The sequence below is a fragment of the Odocoileus virginianus genome, chromosome 18, assembly GCF_023699985.2.
Source record: "Odocoileus virginianus isolate 20LAN1187 ecotype Illinois chromosome 18, Ovbor_1.2, whole genome shotgun sequence".
Classification (NCBI taxonomy): Eukaryota; Metazoa; Chordata; class Mammalia; order Artiodactyla; family Cervidae; genus Odocoileus; species Odocoileus virginianus.
The window spans coordinates 27923581-27931240 of NC_069691.1; the positions used below are offsets into that span (position 1 = coordinate 27923581).

Consider the following 7660-nt stretch of genomic DNA (forward strand, 5'->3'; position numbering starts at 1 on the left):
TTTTTTGGTTCCATGTAAATTTAGGATTCTTTTTTCTTTTTTTTTTATTTCTATGGGAAAACAAGGTCATTGGTATTTTGACAAAAATTTTGTTGTATCCATGATGAATTTTGGTAGTATGGATATTTTAGCAATACCAACTCTTTCAATTTATGAATACAGAATGTCTTTCCATTTATTTGATTTTACATTATTTTATTAATCAATATTTGGTAGTGTTCAGTGTACAAATCTTTTAATAGTTAAATTCATACCTTTGTATATTATTATTTTATAATATTGTAAATTATAGTTTTATTAATTTCATTTTTAGAAAGCTCAGTATTAATTTATAGAAATGGAACTAATATTTGTATTATTTTTCTATCATGCAACTTTAATGAATTTTTTTATTAGTTCTAATAAGTTTTCTAGTGTCTTTGGGGTTTTCTACATCATGCCATTGGCAAATGGAGACAGCCTTACTTTTTGCCTATCCAACCTGAGTGCTTCTTATTAATTTTTCTTGCCTAATTTCTTTGATAAGGATTCTAGTTGAATGAAAGTGCTGAGAGTGAGTATTCTTGCCTTGTTCTTAAATATTTCCTAAAACGCTTTTAGTTTTTCACTGTTGAGTATATTATTAGTTATTGACTTGTAATATGCATGTCCTTTATTAAGTTGGGGTAAAATTCTTCTATAACGAATTTCTTCTTCATGATTTTTCACTTTAATTGATTTCTATATGTTGAACTCATCTTTACCTCAAATCCCACTAGGTCTTGGTATATGATCCTTTTTAAATGCTGCCGAATTCTCTTTGCTACTATTTTGTTTCCTATTTTTGCATGTATATCTGTTAGGGATATTGGCCTCTATTATTCTTTCCTGCTGTCTCTTATTTGGGCTTTGGTATCTGGGTAAAACTGGCCTCATAGAATGTCTTTGAAAGTGTCCCATGTTTGTTAATTTATTTATTTTTGGCTGTGCTGGGTGGGTCTTCATTACTGTAGGCAGGCTGGCTTTCTCTATTTGTGGTGAACAGGGGTACTTTTTGTTGCAGTGCACAGGCTTCTAATCACAGTGGCTTCTCCTGTCACAGAGCACAGGTTTTGGGGCTCTCTAGCTTCAGTAGTTGTGTGCATGGGTCTAATTGCCCCATGGTATGTGGGGTCCTTTCAGACCACAGATCGAACTGGTGTCCCCTGCATTACAAGGTGGACTCCCAGCCACTGGACTACCAAGCAAGCCCTCCCCTCTTCTGCAGTTATTAAACTTCTGCAGAGTTTAATAAGGATTAGTATTAATTATTTAAATGCTTACTAGGATTCATCAGTGAAGGCCTCTAGCTCTGAACTTTTCATTGTTGGTAGGTTTATGATTACTGGTTTAATCTCTCTTAGCCTTTTAGCACTTTTTGTATCTTCATGATTCAGGATTGACATGTTATATGTTTCCATCTACTTTTTCTAGATTATCTAGTTTTCTGGTACATGATTGTTCATGGTTCTTTTTTATGTCTTTGGTGGCACTTGTAATGCCTCTTCTTTTATTTCTGAATTTATTTATTGGCGTCTTCTCTCCTGCTTCTCTCTCAAATACTTTATTACTTTGCTTGTCATATTTGTGCAGGGCTCATGCTAATCTTCTGTGTATCATTCTGAATTTACTATATGTGCTGATGAAGTTAGTATTTCTCTTTTCCTTGGTTAGTCTCGCTAAAAAGACTTGTTATTTTTATTTTCTCAAAAGATTAGCTCTTAGTTTCATTGATCCTTTCAATTGTCTTTCTAGCTCTATTTATATTGTTATGCTCTAATCCTTTTATTTCTTTCCCTTCACTAACTTTGGACTAGCTTGTTATTTTTGTTCTCAGTCTGTTTTCCTTCCTGGAGGTGTAAATTAGACTGTATATTTTATTTTTTCTTAATAAAGGCATTTATCACTATAAACTTCCTTCTTAAGACTACTTTTAATGCATCCCTTAAGTTTTGGTATGTTTGTTTTCATTTTAACTTGCCTTGAGATATTTCCTAATTTCCCTTTGATTTCTTCTGCAACCCATTTGCTGTTCAAGAGTGACTTGTTTAATTTCTATATATTCGTGAATTTACCAGTTTTATGTATGTCAGTTAGGTCCATTGGTCTATGGTGCTTTTCAAGTCTACTGTTTATTTATTTATTTTTTGGCCTGGATATTATATTCATAATTGAAAGATAATAAAAGTAATAAAATCTAATAATAAAGATAATAAATGACAATAAAACTCCTACAATTATTGTATTGGCGTCTCTTTTTCCTTTCAGTTTTGCCAAATTGCTTTGTACATTTAGATGCCATGATGTTGGGAGAATTATACATACATATTTATAATTGTTGTGCCTTTTCAGTGAATTGATCCTTTTGTTGTTGTTGTTATAGCTACTAAGTCATGTCTGATTCTTTGCTACCCCTATGGACCATAGCCTGCAAGGCTCCTCTATTCATGGGATTTTCCACTCAAGAATACTGGATCGGGTGGGGATCTCCCTGACCCAGGGATCAAACCTGTGTTTCCTGCATCTCCTGTATTGGTAGGCAAGTTCTTTACCACTGAGCCACCAAGGTCATTATATAACGTCTTCCTCTATCTCTGTGACAGTGTTTGACTTAAAGTTAAGTTTAGTTTGATATAAGTAATAACAGTCCTGTTTTGCTTTGGTTCCTGTTTGCATGGATTACTTTTTCTATCTCTTCAATTTCAGTTCATATATATTCTTATAACTAAAGAGTCTCTTCTGTAAACAGCATATCGTTGGATCTTGAGATTTTTGTTTTGTTTTGCCTAAAAAAAATTCTTTCAGATAGTCTGTGTCTTTGTATAGGGGAGTTTGATTCATTAATACTTAAAGTAATTGTTGATAGAAAATGCCTTGCTATTTCCATTTTATTGTTTTCTATCTGCCTTATAGTATTTGTCCCTTTTTCTTTCTGGCTGTTTTTCTTTGTTTCATTGATTTTTCTACATTGGTATATTTCTTTCCATTTTTCTTTTGTGCATATTCTATTGACATTTTCTGTCTCATTATAATGGGACCTACATAAAACAGTCTATGGTTATAACTGTTTTAAGCTGATAATCTAATGACATATGGTATATAGCCTCACTCCACTTGCTTTTTGTCTTTGTCTTTGTTGGTCATTTTATTATAATGTGTCTTGGTATAAATTCCTCTTATTGGTAACCTTTGGGTTCCTGGATTTAAAGATTCATTTCCCCTTTCCAAGATTTGGGAAATTTTGGACCACTGTTTCTTTGAATAACTCCTTACTACATCTTTATCTTTTGACCCTCTATAGCATTCCATAAGTCTCTTTAGCATTTTTCATTCTTTTTTAATTCTGTTTTTGTTGTTGTTGTTAGCTCCTCTTATTGGATAATTTCCAATGTCTTTTCTCTGAGTTTACTGGTCCATTTTTCTGCTTGATATAATCATTGGGAAGCCTTTCTAGTGAATTTTCTAGTTCACTTATTGTGTGCTTCAACTCTATGACATCTGCCAGGTACTTTTTAATATTTTCTATCTCTGCTAATATTCTCAGTTTGTTCATGTGTTGTTCTTCAGACCTCACTGAATATGTTTATGATGGTTATTTTAAGTTTTATTTCAAGTAGCTTATACATCTCCATTTCATGAGGGTCAGTTTCTAGAAATTCATTGTGTTCCTTTGCTTGGAACATATTTTCATGATTTTTTCATTGTCTTTGATTCCTTATGTTGGACAATACAGTTGCTTTTCTCATTTTTCTTGTGCCGGTCTTGCACGAGATAAGACCCCAGTCAGAGATTCTGAGCAGCCTTTCAAAACTTTATGCCAGTTCAAACTATCATATTGTTCTCAGTGGCCCCCCCAGGCATCTAGCGCTGGGTTTCATCAGTGCTCTAAGACATGACAGAATCCAATAACTGAGAAAACTACCAGAAAAATCAGAGTATTGGACAAACAATTTTTTTTCCTCCTTTGGAGAATCTGGGGACAGGGTTTCTTTTTGCCTGAGCTAGGGTGTGTGGTGTGATATGTGTTAGTTTAACAGTTTAAGTAACAGTTTTTGTTCTCAGCGGTCCCTAAGATCTAGAGTATCCCTGGTTTCATCAGAGATCAAAAACAGGTGAGACAGAAGTAAGTGCCTCAGGAAGCCCACAGCATCATCATAAAGTTGAACCTATGGTCTAATGCTTTCCTTCTGTCCCAAGGAAGAAAGTGGGAACTGGGAGTATCTTTTCAACAGCATGGTTCTGTGCCCTGTTAGGACTAATGATGAAATATTACTGCCAGCTTTGATGTGGCTCAGTCTGTGCTCACCCAGCATTTATAAACCTTTCAGTCAGTTTCTGGATTTCTCCCAAGGGAAACTGTTCAGTGGATCATCACTAAATATGTGTGTCCATGAGGGGAAGAAGTTTTCAGGACTTCCTATTTACCTTCTTGCTGATGTCCCTAAATATATTTTGTCTTAACTACTTTAAAGATCCAAGTAGCATATAGACACACACAAATTAATATTATTAAAATAATTCAATAAGTGTTTAAAAGACAGTTTTATTTACAAAGTACAAGTGAGTGAAAGTGTGAGGAATAGTGTTAAGTCACAGAGTTAATAAGAAGGAGCTGTAGCTCCCTGTAGAGCCGAAGGAATGAAGGGAAGACATGGCTATCAGAACCTGGAAAAAGAGCAGAATGGAGAGGCTAAATAATGTCCTCCCGCCAAAAGATCCACCTTCTAAACACTGGAACCTCTGGATGTTGCTCTGTATGAGGAAAACTAACAAACAAACTTTACATATGCAATTAACTTAAACATCTTGAAATAGGAAAAATATAAAGGATGATAAAGTGGGACCTAAACATTATACACATTTTATTATAAGAGGGAGGAAAAGGGAGATTTGACACAGAAAAGAGTGAAGTGATATGATTACAAAAGGAGCAGAATCATGCAATGACAAACCAAAGAAAGATGGTAGTCATCAACATCTGGAGGAGGTTAAACATGGATTCTCGTAGAGTTTCTGGAGGACACGTGGCTCTGTCAACCCCGTGATTTTGGCCTAGAGATACTGATTTTAGACTTATGACTTAAAACTATGAGGGAATGCATTTCTGTATTTTTAAGCTCCCAGATTTATGGTAATTTATGTCATCTGCAGGAAACTAACAGTGTAAAGGGAGGAGAAAATAGAGGATAAAAAGCAGAAAGCTGGAAACAGAGTGGAAACATAATTGACTTTGGAACCAGAAAGATTTGATTTGAATTTCAGATTCCAAACATATCATTTCTGTAACTTAGTTGTTAGCAAGATAGTGGTAATTTTCAATTAAGCAGTATTTCTTACAGCCTATGGGATGTACCATGTAAATTGTTTAAAGGTATTTCTGGCAGTTTTTTTTATTGTTAAATAGTAGCCTCTATGGTACAAGACAAATAATAGAAGGCAAAGTAGAAGATATTTGCATAACAATTATGGAAAGGAGAATTGAAATTATGCCATATGAAGAGCTGAAAGAACTGGCACCATATGTTACTAGAAGCAGTGAGTAGAAGCACAAAACCATAGTAGAAACAATACATCCAAAGTTATAATGATAGATAAGGGGGAGTATTCTACAAAAGTGTGCCAGGCATTCGGGAATATGTGTCCAGAATATCAAAACTGACAAACAAGTTCACTTGAATGTTGAAACATAGGGGTTTTAAAGGTTTGAAAAATTCCTTAATGTAGGTAAGAATTAGTTACCGATCTACTGTAAGACGTGGTTTAAAAGTGTGTGAATGAATGTACAGGGCAAGAGACTGGAGGTCAAGTGCCGTGCAACTCTGGTGGCTCTATCAGTCTGGAGAGTAAGGGTGACGAGAAGGCACCACTCCATATATATACCTGTTTCATATTCTCCTTGACACCATAGTGAACTGCAAGCTGCTCAGTTCTGTCCCACTCTTTGTGACCCCATGGATTGTATAGCCCATGGAATTCTCCAGGCCAGAATACTGGAGTGCTTATCCTTTCCCTCTCCAGGGGATCGCCCCAACTCAGGAATTGATCCAACCCAGGTCTCCCACATTGCAGGCAGACTTTTTACCAGTTGAGCCACAAGGGAAACCCCCTTGACACCATAAGTATTCTTTATTTGAGGGAATAGATTCAATATACAGAGTGCTTGAGGAACTATGGATGGTGGTGGTTCTTAACATTTTACAGGATGCAGTTATCAAAACCATCCACAAGAAAAGGAAATGCAAAAAAGCAAAATGGTTGTCTGAGGAGGCTTTACAGATAGCTGAGAAAAGAAGGGAAGTAAAAGGCAAAGGAGAAAAGAAAAGAACCCCATTTGAATGCAGAGTTCCAAAGAACAGCAAGGACAAATAAGAGAGCCTTCCTAAGTGAACAATGCAAAGAAATAGAAGAAAACAATAGAATGGGCAAGACTAGAGATCTTTTCAAGAAAATTAGAGATACCAAGGGAAACTTTCATGCAAAAAATGGGCATAATAAAAAACAAAATGGCCCGGACCTAACAGAAGCAGATGCTATTAAGAAGAGGTGGTAAGAATACACAGAAAAACTATACAAAAAAGATCTTCATGACCCAGATAACATTGATGGTGTGATTGCTCACCTAGAGGAAGACATGCTGGAATGTGTGAAGTCAAGTGGCCTTAAGAAGCATCACTATGAACAAAGTTAGTGATAGCTTATGGTGAACCGTGTAGGATTCTTGATTTCCAAAGATTTAGCTTCAGGACCAGGGATCAGCCTTCATCACTCAAGAGCTTTTGTGTAGCAGAGTTTTATTAAAGTATGAAAAGGGACAGAGAAAGCTTCTGACACAGACATCAGAATGGGGAGGGAGAGTGACCCCTCGCTACTGTTAGCAAGGGAGCTATATACATTTTTAATTAGATATTAAATAAATCAAAAGAATAGCTCAAGTTTGTGAAAATTTTACCAGACCCACTCTCACAATTTACATTTTAGGCTAACAGGATTCAGTTCAGTTCAGTTCAGACGCTCAGTCGTGTCTGACTCTTTGCGACCCCATGGACTGCAGCATGTCAGGTATCCCTGTCCATCACCAGCTCCTGGCGTATACTCAAACTCATGTCTGTTGAGTTGATGACACCATCCAACCATCTCATCCACTGCCATCCCCTTCTTCTCCCACCTTCAATAGTTACCAGCATTGGGGTCTTTTCAAATGAGTCAGTTCTTTGCATCAGGTGGCCAAAGTATTGAGGTTTCAGCTTCAGCATCAGTCCTTCCAATGAATATTCAGGACTGATTTCTTTTCGGATTGGCTGGTTGGATCTCCTTGCAGTCCAAAGGACTCTCAAGAGTCTTCTCCAACACCACAGCTCAAAAGTATCAATTCTTTGGCGCTCAGCTTTCTTTATAGTCCAACTCTCACATCCATACATACTCCTGTAAAAACCATAGTTTTGATTAGATGGACCTTTGTTGGCAAAGTAATGTCTCTGCTTTTTAATATGCTGTCTAGGTTGGTCATAGGTTTTCTTCCAAGGAGCAAGCATCTTTTATTTTCATTGCTGCAGTCACCATCTGCAGTGATTTTGGAGCTCAAAGAAATAAAGTCTTTCACTGTTTCCACTGTTTCCCCATTTATTTGCCATGAAGTTGTCAA

At 36.1% G+C, this 7660-nt stretch overlaps 1 pseudogene; it reads right to left on the reverse strand.

The window, feature by feature from the left end:
- Positions 1 to 1575: 1575 nt before the first annotated feature.
- Positions 1576 to 1673, reverse strand: LOC139039570 (U6 spliceosomal RNA; annotated as a pseudogene).
- Between the last annotated feature and the right edge of the window lie 5987 nt (positions 1674 to 7660).